The 14,648-nt window shown below is 45.6% G+C and overlaps 1 non-coding gene across 1 annotated transcript; it reads right to left on the bottom strand.

Moving 5' to 3' along the window:
• Positions 1-1,639: 1,639 nt before the first annotated feature.
• On the bottom strand, positions 1,640-1,731 carry trnar-ucu (transfer RNA arginine (anticodon UCU)). Its single transcript is given in 2 exon segments — positions 1,640-1,675; positions 1,695-1,731. It is a non-coding gene; the product is annotated as a tRNA-Arg (tRNA).
• Between the last annotated feature and the right edge of the window lie 12,917 nt (positions 1,732-14,648).

Below are 14,648 nucleotides of genomic sequence, written 5' to 3'. Positions count from 1 at the left end.
GTAGGCTGCGTCCTCCGAAGGATGCAGACCCTGAAATGAGACACAGCCAGCATGTTGTAACTGAATGTATCAGAAGGAGAAGTTACATAAAGATAGAATTTAAATCTCTCTCCTAAATGACACCTTAATCTGGGATTAATAATGACTATAAAAGTAGCTGAAGACATAATTTAGTATTATAACACATACCTCCTTTATAGGGGCTGTCTTGATAACTGCCTCTCATTTCCACCTGTTGTCTGTTCCATTTGCACAACAGCAGCTGAAACTGATCCACAATCAGTGTTGATCCTAACTGGACAGGCTGGTTTCACACAAGTGTGACTGACTTTTTGGGGCAATATTATAACAAATACTTATGAGACATTATATAAAAAGAAAGATCAGTGCATCATGACTTCAGCTCCATTCAAAGCTTTAGGAGGCTTCATGGCCTCCATCACTCCATAAGACTGTTCCATCTGTTCTGCATCTCTGATATGTGCTGGGACGTGGTGGCTTGGATGTTTCACTGCAGCTCATCTAGTAATAATGTGTAACACATATATGAACATCAAGCTAATCATGTCATGCTAAACTGAGTCCTTGGAAGAGCAGAAGCTGTGAACAGACCTCATGGAGCAATGGTAGCACGTCTGAGTCCAGATCAGAAGGTTGCATGTTCAAATCATGTCAGGGTCACTGGTTTTATGTAATTTAGTCCTCTTTCTGTTCACACCAGGTCCACTAGAGCTCTCAGACTCCTCCACTGCACTGAAGTCTGGGTAGTTTTCACTTGAAGCAGAATGTCGGCTTTCTCCTGTGTTTTCTGGTTAAATTACTGCACATTCAGGGAAAATAGAGTTAGAGTTAAATAGAGCAAAAAATCCTGAGTCATCGATCTGCATTCGTTTAGAGGGCCGAAAGGGAGCAAGTGTGAAAACACCCTAAATTTTAATCTTAAGTGGGACCAACACTCCCCCGTAGCTTCTTCAGTTCTGCAGTGACAATGTTCTTCCTCAGCCAGTTGTTGTCTTTGTCTTGTTGTCTGTGGGTCTTTGATGACAGCCCAGCTGGGATAGCCACAGGTTTGCAGGGCCTTCCTGATGTGATGTTGCTCCTTCTTCTTCTCCTCTGAGCTGGTCGGTACAGTTTGAGCTCTGTGCTGCAGCCATTGCGACAGCCATCGCACCTCAGAGTGATCCAGCAGTGCCTCATGTTCAGCAGCATACAGTGAGCAGCTTTAATCTCTGGATTGACAGACTTTATCTGCGCAATAACTTGCAGAACAGAAAGTCTTCCAAAATATCTCCTTTCCAGGGATAGCACACCAAAACTATCAACTGAGCAGCACTGGAGATGCTCTGCTCTGTCGATTCATCCAACTGAAAGGAACATTTCTTACATGATCGCAGTCTATCCAGCAGCTGTGCCTGAATGTCAGCTGAGAGATCTTCTGTTCTCCTTTTCAGTTTATTAGCTGCCTCTGTGCCAAGCAAAATCTCACACCAGTCAGATCTCTGTCCACCTGTACAGTCACAAAGCCGGGGGCAGCGACGCTGTTTTCCAGGATGTCTGAGTGCAGTCCTTTTTTCTAGCTCTCAGGACGGGAGCTGTATCCACCCTGAAGGAAGGCGCCACAGGAAGTTAAAAGGCACTTTGACTCTGGTGGGACTTGAACCCACAACCTTTGAATCACTTCTCCTGTGTTTAACTAGAAGTCCAATGCACTATCCATTGTGCCACAGAGCCACAAAGAACTCCATTTTTTGTCCTAGAATGAAAGGCAGAAATCCGGAATAAGCAGCAGCATTCCAGAATAGTCATCAGTATTCCGGAATTATACGTAGAATTCAGGAGTAACAGTCAGTATTCTGGCAAGTCAGCAGTCCAGAAGGGAAGCTAACATCAGCAGTGGCTCAGTGGTAGAGCAGGGTTGTGTGTCCTTTACCCACATTGCCTCCAGTGCTGGTCATTGTATGACACTGCTTGGCAGCAGCTTTAAGCAATTTCCCTTCTGGGATTATTAAAGTATTTTAAAATATATAACAGAGGTTACAGCATCACTGAGTTTCCCCTCAGGGAAGCTGCTTTTTACTGCCACCCCTGGATATATGCAGTCCAGTGCAGTGCGGCATGCTCTGTTCTATACAATGGAGAAACCAAACAACTACTCCAAACACTGGCCTTCAATGTTTGTCAAAGTTTGTCTTCAAACAAGATGCTTATGTTTAAGGCAAAAGCTGTGACAGAAACAAGTTCTTCTTCAAAGATACACAACTCCAACATCTTTGTGAAGTTTGTGGACGACACAACTGTGGTGGGTCTCATCTCCGGTGGAGATGAAACAAACTACAGGAATGAGGTGCACCTTCTGGCCGAGTGGTGCAGAGACCACAACCTCTCCCTGAATGTGGAGAAGACAAAGGACATGGTTGTGGACTACAGGAGAGCACACAGTCAGCACACCCCTCTGACCATCGACGGGGTTCCTGGGTGTGCACATCACTGAGGACCTCTCCTGGACTAACAACACTGCATTCCTGACCAAGAAGGCACAGCAGCGCCTCTACTTCCTCCGCAAGCTCAAAAGAGCCAGAGCCCCTCCCTCCATCCTGTGCACCTTCTACAGAGGGGCTGTTGAGAGCATCCTGTCCAGCTGCATCACTGTGGTACGGAGCCTGCACCGCCACCTCTCATAGCTGAGAGGATCATCAGCGTCCCTCTCCCCTCCCTCCAAGACCTCTACGACAGCTGTCTCACCCGAAAGGCCCTCCGCATCACAGGAGACCCCACCCACCCTTTACACCGCTTCTTTAGTCTGCTGCCATCAGGAAAGAGACTGCGCAGGCGGGGCCAGGACCAGCAGACTGAGGGACAGCTTCATCCACCAGGCTGTCAGGAAGCTGAACTCTCTCCCTGCTGTGCCCCACTCTCTCCCCCTTCCCTCTACAAAAGTTTTTTTGTACCAGGCTGTAAACATGTTCATTTCTGCTGTGAAGTTGGACATTTTAACATGGGAGTCTATGGGTAATAACACACGTGAATTACAATTTTTCACACATGTCGTAAACATTCCAATTTAAGACTAGTGGTTAAGACCTTCAAAACTCAGTGTGTAACATTGTTGGTAAAAACTGTTTGATTTGGCATGTTTGTAGAGAAGATTGAAGCAAGGTGTCTGGACTTGTAGAGTTTTCCTGAAGAGGTTTCACTGCTCATCCAAGCAGCTTCATCAGTTGTTGATCTGTTGGTGGGGAAACATGGTTTATATGTGGTTGCAGACCTCAGTGGGTGGTCTGGATAAAACTCACAAACAATAGCACTAAATGTTTCCATAGTTTGTGTGTTGATGAAGATTCTCAGTCATCCAGGTCATCATACGTAGAGAAGATTGAAGCAAGGCGTCTGGACTTGTAGAGTTTTCTAGAAGACGTTTCGCTGCTCATCCAAGCAGCTTCATCAGTTCTAACTGTTTGGTGGGGAAACATGGTTTATATGTGGTTACAGACCTATGTGGGTGGGTCTGGGTAAAACTTTAAAAAAACTTACAAACAATAGCACTAAATGTTTCCATACTTACCTGTGATGTTCTGGCTGACTGGGCCAGGTGTGTCTAACGACTGGCTAACGACTATGAAACTGCCGGAGGGGGACTGATTGACAGCCCTTTGTTCTTACTGTGAGTATGTGCAAACTTCCTGGGAATGGATGGAATCACTGCATTGTATGTGGTAGAAAGATGATGTCTGAGGCCACCACCTCTGTTAAGGGAAGGTTTTTCCAGCTTAACATAGATGGCTTCCTTGACTCCTCTTTCATACCACCTTTCCTCCCTGTCTAAAATGTGAACGTTGTTGTCCTCAAAGGAGTGTCCTTTGTCTTTGAGGTGGAGGTGAACAGCTGAGTCTTGTCCTGAGGAGGTGGCTCTCCTGTGCTGAGCCATTCTTCTGTGGAGTGGTTGTTTAGTTTCTCCAATGTACAGATCAGAGCATTCCTCACTGCACTGGACTGCATATATCACATTGCTGTGTTTCTCCCTGGGAATCTTATCCTTCGGGTGAACCAGTCTCTGTCTCAGTGTTGTCATAGGTTTGAAATGGACCGGGATGTCATGGTTGTTGAAGATCCTGCGGAGTTTCTCTGATACTCCTGACACATATGGAATGGAGATGTTCTTTCTCCGCCTGGTGTTGTCCTTCTTCTTGTTGTTGGGGGGTCTTGTTTTTGTGGCTTTGATGAGTGCCCACTTCGGGTAGCCACATGTTTGCAGGGCCTTCCTGATGTGGTGTTGCTCCTTCTTCTTCCCCTCTGAGCTGGTGGGTACAGTTTGTGCTCTGTGCTGCAGGGTCCTGATGACTCCCAGTTTGTGTTCCAGTGGGTGGTGTGAATCAAACAACAGGTACTGGTCCGTGTGTGTGGGTTTCCTGTACACTTCCACATTGAGGCTCCTGTCCTCCTCAATATGTACTGTGCAGTCCAAGAAGGCCAGATTGTTGTCCTTGGTGTCCTCGCGAGTGAACTTGATGTTGTTATCCACTGCGTTGATGTGTTCTGTGAACCGTTCCACTTCGTTGGTCTTGATTTTGACCCAGGTGTCATCCACATATCTAAACCAGTGGGTGGGGGTGGTTCCAGGATAGGAACTCAGGGCTCTTCTCTCCACTTCTTCCATGTAGAGGTTGGCCACAATAGGAGACACAGGTGATCCCATCGCACAGCCGTGCTTCTGTCTGTAAAAGTTCCCATTGTACTGGAAATAAGTGGTGGTCAGGCAGAGGTCCAGTAGGTCACAGATGTGGTCTGGTGTTAGGTTGGTTCTCTCCTTGAGTGTGCTGTCTTGTGTGAGGCAAGTCCTTACCATCTCTGTGGTTTCTGATGTAGGGATGCAGGTGAACAAGGAGGTGACATCAAATGAGACCATGGTGTCATCTGGGTCCATTTGGATCTTCTCCACCTTGTTCACAAAGTCCTGCGAGTTGTGAATGTGATGTGGTGTGTCACCTACCAGTGGTGTCAGGAGTTCAGCCAAGTGCTTAGCCACGTTGTATGTGACTGAGTTTGTGCTGCTGACGATGGGTCTGAGGGGGACTCCTTCCTTGTGTATCTTGGGGAGTCCATACAGGCGTGGAGTGGCTTCCCCAGGATACAGTCGAAAATAGAGCTTGCGGTTGATGATTTGGTCCTTCTCCAGTTTTTGTAGGTAGCTGACTAGTTTCTTCTTGTAGTTTCCGGTGGGGTCCCTCTTCAGTGTCTCATATGTGGCTGTGTCACTGAGGAGTTCTGTCACTTTGGCGTGGTAGTCCTGTGTGTTGAGCACCACTGTGCATCTTCCTTTGTCTGCTGATAAGATGGTGATGTCCCGGTCCTTTTGTAGTGCAATCAGGGCCTTCCTTTCATCACTGGAGAGGTTGGATGGCGGTGCTTTGGCAGTGGACTCCCCAAGATACACAAGGAAGGAGTCCCCCTCAGACCCATCGTCAGCAGCACAAACTCAGTCACATACAACGTGGCTAAGCACTTGGCTGAACTCCTGACACCACTGGTAGGTGACACACCACATCACATTCACAACTCGCAGGACTTTGTGAACAAGGTGGAGAAGATCCAAATGGACCCAGATGACACCATGGTCTCATTTGATGTCACCTCCTTGTTCACCTGCATCCCTACATCAGAAACCACAGAGATGGTAAGGACTTGCCTCACACAAGACAGCACACTCAAGGAGAGAACCAACCTAACACCAGACCACATCTGTGACCTACTGGACCTCTGCCTGACCACCACTTATTTCCAGTACAATGGGAACTTTTACAGACAGAAGCACGGCTGTGCGATGGGATCACCTGTGTCTCCTATTGTGGCCAACCTCTACATGGAAGAAGTGGAGAGAAGAGCCCTGAGTTCCTATCCTGGAACCACCCCCACCCACTGGTTTAGATATGTGGATGACACCTGGGTCAAAATCAAGACCAACGAAGTGGAACGGTTCACAGAACACATCAACGCAGTGGATAACAACATCAAGTTCACTCGCGAGGACACCAAGGACAACAATCTGGCCTTCTTGGACTGCACAGTACATATTGAGGAGGACAGGAGCCTCAATGTGGAAGTGTACAGGAAACCCACACACACGGACCAGTACCTGTTGTTTGATTCACACCACCCACTGGAACACAAACTGGGAGTCATCAGGACCCTGCAGCACAGAGCACAAACTGTACCCACCAGCTCAGAGCAACACCACATCAGGAAGGCCCTGCAAACATGTGGCTACCCGAAGTGGGCACTCATCAAAGCCACAAAAACAAGACCCCCCAACAACAAGAAGAAGGACAACACCAGGCGGAGAAAGAACATCTCCATTCCATATGTGTCAGGAGTATCAGAGAAACTCCGCAGGATCTTCAACAACCATGACATCCCGGTCCATTTCAAACCTATGACAACACTGAGACAGAGACTGGTTCACCCGAAGGATAAGATTCCCAGGGAGAAACACAGCAATGTGATATATGCAGTCCAGTGCAGTGAGGAATGCTCTGATCTGTACATTGGAGAAACTAAACAATCTGGCTGCCTGTGCCAGGTGTGTCTAATGACTGGCTAACGACTATGAGACTGCTGGTAGACAGCCCATTGTTCTTGCTGTTAGCATGTGACTTGGAGTGAAACTTCCTGGGAATGGATGAAATAACTGCTTTGTATGTGGTAAAAAGATGAGGCCACCACCTCGAGAAGGTTTTACCAGCTTAACATAGATGGCTTCCTTGACTTCCTCTCTGTCTAAAATGTGAACATTGTTGTCCTCAAAGGAGTGTCCTTTGTCTTTGAGGTGGAGGTGAACAGCTGAGTCTTGTCCTGAGGAGGTGGCTCTCCTGTGCTGAGCCATTCTTCTGTGGAGTGGTTGTTTAGTTTCTCCAATGTACAGATCAGAGCATTTCTCACTGCATTGGACTGCATATATCACATTGCTGTGTTTCTCCCTGGGAGTTTTATCCTTTGGGTGTACCAGTTTCTGTCTCAGGATTGTCCTCCAGTGGAGACTGCAACTTTAACACAGCGCCTTGGACGAAAAGCAGACTTGCAGAATGAAAGGCAGCATTTCAGAATGAAAAGCATTCCAGAATGAAATTCAAATTTCCGGAATGAAAGGCAGTAATCCAGATTAAGTGGCAGCATTCCAGAATAGACATCAGTATTCCGGAATGACAGGCAGAATTCCCGATTAACACTCTGTATAGTGGAACAGAAGTCAGCAAGACATCATTCTGGAATGAAAAGCATCCCAGAATGGAAGAAAGCATTCCCAAATGAAAGGCAGAAATCTAGAATGAGAGCATCCTGGAATAGACATCCATCCACCCACTCCAGAATGATAGGCAGGATTCTGGGATGGTAGACAAAATTCTGGGATTAAACCCCTAACCCAACAGCGGCCTGTGATGTCATGGAAGGCAACATTCCAGGACAAAAGTCAGCATAACAGAATGAAAAGCATTCCCTTATGAAAGACAAAATTTTGGAATGAAATGCAGAAATCCAGAATAAACAGTAGCATTCCAGTATAGACATCAGTATTCCGGAATGATAGGCAGAATTCCCGAATAACATCATAACATCATTTAATCAATAGGGCTCGACCGATTAGCTCGATCCCCATACGGCCAATCTGTGTTTTCATTGTTGAAGCGTGGACATGCCTGTTTCACTTACTGTGTGCTGGTTGGTACATTGGACTCAAGGATTGGTTTTTGAAGACACTCCTCCAAGTGGTGTCTTCAGTTCTGCTACTATTCTGGTTGGGAATCTGAGTTTTATGTGTTCAGGATCTCTGTGGGTGGATCTTGCAGGAAATCAGACTTTTAATCTGAGGGCCCAGGGTTCAAGTCCCTGTTCAGGAGCAACACTATATATTCCTAACCAATCTTGGTACATATCTTCTCTTTCCAAACTTTTTTATTGGGTAAGTCACAGCAGGAAACACAAAGTGAAGATGAACAGTGAATATTACACGTTTCGTGCAGTGGCCGCCTTAAATTTACAATAACAGCCTTTCTCACCCCAAACTCTCACCATTCCCATGAACAACCCATCCCACCCACCCCCCGCCCAGTCAGGTCCTACGCACATTAGAGACAAGTAATTCGACACAGATATGGATAAGTACCTAGATAATGAATAAAGAAAAATTGAAATAAATAATGTACTAAACAAGTAAAACAAAAAATAATCAAACAAAAAAAAAAAAACAAAAAAAAAAAAAAACACACACACATTGTCCTACTCAGGAATTATAGTAAGTCTGTTTATGTGGTTGAGCAGCGGGTTCCACATTTCACAGAAGGATGCCTGGGACCCTCGCAAGGAATGTCTTAATTTTTCAAGTTTAATGCACTCTAGAACTTCTTGTAACCACCGGCTATGGGATGGAGCTGAGGTGTGATTCCATTTTAAGAGAATAATACGTCTGGCAAGTAGGGTAGTAAAAGCAATGACTCTCTTTAGAGAAGCAGGGGAAACTTGAGGTGAAAGAAGCCCAAAAAGTGCAGTGAGGGGAGAGGGAGTAATACAGGCCTCATAGGCCTGATTGAGTGTGTCAAAAACATCAGACCAGAAACTAGTCAGTCTAGGACAGGACCAGAACATGTGCACATGATCAGCAGAATCTTGTTGACACCTATTACAAGCACTACTCCTGTCAGGAAAAATCGTAGCAAGTCTAGCGTTAGTATAGAATGCTTTATGTAACACCTTACACTGCATTAGGCCATGTCTGGCACAAATGGAAGAGGTATGTACTAAAAGAAGCACCTTGGACCACTGATCATCTGACAATGGGACTCCTAGGTCAGTTTCCCAAGAAACTTTGAGAGTTGTAGTGGGAGGGATGACCAAAGAATTGACTCTACTATATATAACTGATGTAAGTTTCTTCTGATTCGGATCAGGTGTAAGAAATTGGTCAATCCCTGCCTCAGGAGGGCGATTGGGGAAGTGGGGAAATTGTTTTTGTATAAAATGTCTGACCTGAAAGAAACGAAACAAATGGTTGTTAGGGAGGCCATATTTGACAGAAAGCGAGGAAAAACAGAGAAAGACACCGTCCTCGTATAGGTCACCCAGAGTCGACAGACCCCTGGCTGACCAACTACGAAAGGCAGCATCCGAGCAGGAGGGTGGAAATTGATGGTTGAATAAGATTGGCGCAAGGGTAGATGCCCTATGCAGGCCAAAATGTTTCCTAAATTGCAGCCAAATCCGAATTGTGTCAGAAACCACAGCATTATGGCAATCTTTTGGGACTGTTGTGGGGAGCTGAGAGCAGATAATAGAGACAAGGGAGGTCTTGGAAGAGGAGACCTCAGACCGAACCCAAAGGGGGCAGTCTTGTAAAGAGTCACACTTCACCCAGTAAAGAAGTTTTGTGATGTTACATGCCCAATAGTAGTGACGGAAGTTTGGAAGGGCGAGACCGCCCTCCGCTTTCGGGAGTTGCAAAATCGACCTCTTAAGGCGAGCTGGCTTATTATTCCAAATAAATGTATTGAGTTTTTTATCCAAATCAATGAAAAAAGATTTATTAATGAATATTGGGATATGTTGAAACAGATATAAGAATTTAGGAAGTATGACCATTTTCACTAAGTTAATGCGGCCCACCACTGATAAAGGAAGAGAGGCCCATCGACACATGTCAGAAACACATTTTTCCTGTAGAAGTTGGAAATTTTTAACAAACATTGTTCTAAAAGATTTTGTGACAGACACCCCGAGATATCGAAACCCATCTACAGCTAATTTAAAGGGGGAGAAATTTTGAGGGAGTGCTTCAGCTAACTGGTTAATCCGAAAAATTTCGCTCTTCTGGAGATTAATTTTATACCCTGAAAGTTGGCCAAAGTCGTTTAAAATTGTTAGAATTGCCGGTAGTGAAGAAAGTGGTTCGGAAATGTATAATAACAAGTCATCCGCATACAACGAGAGCTTGTGGGTAACACCGCAACGTGTAATACCTTTGAAACAATTATCACTGCGGAGCCAGATGGCAAGGGGCTCAATAGCTAAGTTAAACAGAAGGGGGGAGAGTGGGCAGCCTTGGCGGGTTCCTCGCTGTAAGGAGAAAGGAGAGGAAACATGACCATTAGTAGTTATGAATGCAACAGGGTGCGAATAAAGGAGCCGAATCCATGCAGTGAAGTTGGGGTGAAGGCCAAATTTGTCCATGGTAAAAAAAAGGTATTCCCACTCAACCCTATCAAAGGCCTTCTCCGCATCTAATGAAACAACAACTTCTGGCAAAGTGGATGGCGTAGAGAAAAGAATGTTAAACAACCTCCTGGTATTAAAAGAGGAATGCCTTCCTAAAGTAAAACCGGTCTGATCCGCAGATATAATGCCTGACATAACTTGTTGAAGGCGAGTAGCCAAAATCTTAGATAGTATTTTAAAGTCCACATTCAAAAGGGAAATAGGTCTATAGCTGCTACAAAGACAGGGGTCCTTGCCTTCCTTTAAAAGTAAAGAAATCGATGCCAGGCAAAGGGAATCTGGCAATTTGCCATTCAGAAGCGAGTCATTGTACATCCTAGATAAAAGCGGGGACAGCTGTGCGGAGAAGGCCTTGTAAAATTCAGCGGTGAACCCATCCGGGCCAGGGGACTTCCCATTTTGCATTGTTTTAATGGCCTCCTGTATCTCAATGGAGGAGATGGGGCGACCCATCTGCTGGGCAGTGGCTTCATCAACCTGGGGAAAGTTAAGAAGAGCAAGGGGGGAGGAACTCAAGTCAGTACTGGCAAGAGATTCGGAGGAGTAAAGGTTAGAGTAGAATTCTAAGAAAATCTTGTTAATATCAGCTGGGTCTGAGGCGACCACACCGGTGGATGATGTTATTTTAGTTATCTGTCTAGAAGCACTAACTGCACGGGCTCGTTGGGCCAAGAGCCTCCCAGCTTTATCCCCCTGCTCAAAAAAAAAGCTGTCTACTCTGTCTCAGTAGCCTTTCTGCTTTGTATGTTGTTAATAAGTCATATTCAGCATGGAGATGAAGCCTGCGTGTGTACAGGTCGGAAGAGGGAGAAGAAGCATACAGTCGGTCCAGATTCAGCAATTCCCTCTCTACAAGGCATAGTCTCGCTCTCTCTGTTTTCTTAACCTGAGAGAGGTAAGAAATCGTTTGCCCCCGAATAAAGGCCTTAAGGGCTTCCCACAGTGTGCCACATCCAACATCCCCTGTATCATTTAGATCCACATAGAGATTAAGCTGTTCACCTATAAAACTTTTAAAATTATCATCTGACAATTGGTGTGATGGGAATTTCCAGGACCTCCTAGGCATTATATCTATTGGTAAGCTAATATCGATGGAGGTAGGGGCATGATCAGAGATGACTATGGCGTGGTATTCACAGGAGTTTATGCCAGGTAATAACTTGTTGTCAACGAGGAAGAAGTCAATTCTAGAAAATGTGCGGTGCACATGGGAGAAAAACGAAAAAGCCTTGGTCTGGGGGTATTTATATCTCCATGGGTCTGAGACACCCATCTGAGAGATAAACTCAATCAAGTGACCGGACGATTTAGTTAAAGTGAAAGGTTTAGAAGAAGATCTGTCCAATGTGGCATCCAGCACCAAATTGAAGTCACCACCAACAAGGAGATGATGAGCATCAAGATTAGGAAGTTTAGAGAAGAAATCTGGGAAAAAGTTTTCATCGTCCCAATTTGGGGCATAAACACATGCCAAGACAACTGGTAGGCCCTGTAGGAGGCCAGAGACTATGACATAACGGCCGTGTGTGTCCAGCACAATATCAGAAGGATCAAATGTAACTCTCTTAGAAATAATAATGGCAGCACCTCTAGATCTTTGTGAAAATTTAGAGTGAAACACATGGCTCATCCATGCCCGCTTAATACGTGCTGATTCAGATGATATAAGGTGAGTCTCCTGTAGGAACATAACATCCCCCTTTAGCTGTTGAAGGTGAGACAATACCTTACTGGCCTTAATAAAGTTATTCATGCCTTTAATATTCCAGGACACCAGGCGTACCTCATTACCAGACTGTGTCATGTTCTACACCGTATGTATACATGCGCTGAAATGAGGGCATACCTGAGCAGGACAAAAAAAAAAAAAAAAAAAAATGATAGCGACCGAACCTTGGGCAAACCCCAACAGTGGTGACTGCGTGAGCATCAAAGCTCTGACTTACGATCAAAGACAACCAACCAACATCTACACTCCTTAAGCAAACAGAAAGAGACCCCACTGCAAAGTAAAAATCACAGACCAGCGAGTAGTAATAACTTAACCACATATACAGACAGTTAAGCAGTTAACAGCCGACAAACAGCTACTGTAACTCAGTAGAGAAATAGTGAGGCATTGTCATAAAGTCAGAGATGATCAAAACTGTAACGCATAGAAACAATATAAATTACTGAATCACAGCCTCATATTGCGAGTAATTAAGGTAAAGACATATTCAAAAAAAAAAAAAAAAAACTTTGACAAACGTACTAACATCTGAGCAGTTCGAGTCAGCAGAGGCTGAAAAATGCAAAAGAAAAATAAACATACATTAATGTGAAACAAGACTTTACCGCTCCTGAGCAGCCTCAGCCTGGAAGGCCATAATGTACTGTTTGGCGTCTGCCACCGAGGAGAGTCTCATCTTGCGCCCATCCTTAGATGTAATAAAGAGCCTCGCTGGAAACAGGAGAGATGGCTTGAGACCCAGATTGTAGAGAACGGGAAGTACTTCTCGGAACTTGCTGCGCTGTTCTACCACCTCCGGGGCGTAGTCCTCATAGATGGCAATAGGTGACCCCTTGTATTGTAGCTTCCCTCTTTTGGCTCTGGCTTCCTGGATTATCGAGTCCTTCTGTTGGTAACGATGCAGGCGAACGATGACAACCCTCGGTCTCTCCCCAACCGCGGGTTTAGCGGTGAGTGCTCGGTGAGCACGGTCTAGCTCCGGTGGGGAGGAGAAAAAATCCGGTCCGAAAATTTCGGCCAGCATCTCGGCAAAGAAGGTGGTGGGCCGGGGGCCTTCAATGGACTCTGGCAAACCAACAATCCGGATGTTGTTACGGCGGCTGCGTGACTCTAGGTCAAGAACTTTAGCCTGGAGTTTGGCGTGGCTATCTGTTAGCTGTGCGTAGGTGGTTTCCAGTGTTAGCAGGCGTTCGTCCGCCAAAGTTGCATTAGACTCAAGAGAGGTAATTTTAAGGTTCTGTTCTGACACCTTAGCTTGAATGTGGTCCAGCTTAGCTTCAACTGTAGAGAAGGAGGACTTAAATTCCGCTACGATCGCCTGCCGGTGTTCTTCAAGCAGTGTTGTAACCGTGGCGGCCATATCGCTAGCAGCAGTATCTTTAGAGCCTCCCGCATTAGCATCGCTAGCCTCAGCCGTGTCAGCTTTAGTCGTCAGGTCTTTTTTACCGAGTCTGCCGGATCTGGAGGCCATGGCGTTAAAGGGTGTCTTTCCAACAATAGCAATGCCTGTCCGTGTCAAATATTATGCATGAACGGGGGTAACAAGAAAGTATATGGTGAAAGTTTGCAGGAGCGCAGATCAGTCGTGTCTACTCCATACCCCTCTCAACCGGAAGTCCCCCTTGGTACATATCTTAACCAATGTCAAACTAAGAAGAACATGTGCTTTGTGTTGTTCTTGCACTGACTGAAACATGAAAAGCAAGAAGTCACATGTGGCTCGTTGGTCTAGGGCAGACCTGGGCAAAGTACGGCCCGCGGGCCACATCCGGCCCGCTTGCTTCTTCAATGCGGCCCGCGGACTCGTACACACAATAAAAAAAAAAGAAGGCATCAAAAGTCAGCTGTCAGCACGGCATTACCGGTAACGTCTTTCCAACCCTCCTTGTCTCTTCCACGCTGGTGTACTGCTTCATCCCATCTACTTTTTGTAGAGACACGGTCGCGCTGTGTACACTTTAAAAATGCTGCGCGACTATGCTGAAATGTACGGTAAAGCGAGAAGAAACGCCACGGCGCATTCAGATGTTACCGCGGTGCTGCAGCCGACATCGTCATCTGCTCTTAAAAAGCTCAGACCTTGTCCAACTTTCAGAGCTTTGGGATTGTTTTTAAAATTAGTTTTAACTCTAATGGTTTTCTTCTGTAAAAATATCTTTACATCATCTGTGCTGCTCTGCACTGTGCGGGAGTGTTTTTCAACATACAACCAGCAACACTCAGTGGACCTGGACACACACAGAGGACAGAGGAGAGAGCAGTAAACACACAGACCAGTTCACATCATCAACTCCCTCCGCCACACAGTGATTCTGAGCCTTTTTTCCGCCAATGCGACTTTATAATATCGCTATCTTTCCATTCATTCAACTCCGCGCAACTCTCTCTCTCCCTCCCGTCCGCGTTCACACACACGTACACACATAAGCGCAGATATGTTCACAGAGAAGACGACCAACGTTCTTGATAATGGAACATCGCACCCTAACTCAGCACAGACAGAGCTGGTAACGCAGCAAACATTATAGGTGATTTAAGGTGAAACGCGGTTGCGGTTGAGATAAACTACGTCATATGACAATAGTCACATATGAATAATAACATCAAAAGCTGTTTTATTAATCAGTTAGTTGCCTTTAGTAGTTCCATATATCTG

This window comes from Parambassis ranga, unplaced genomic scaffold (genome assembly GCF_900634625.1).
Source record: "Parambassis ranga unplaced genomic scaffold, fParRan2.1 scaffold_22_arrow_ctg1, whole genome shotgun sequence".
Classification (NCBI taxonomy): Eukaryota; Metazoa; Chordata; class Actinopteri; family Ambassidae; genus Parambassis; species Parambassis ranga.
This window is presented reverse-complemented; position numbering and strand designations above follow the sequence as displayed.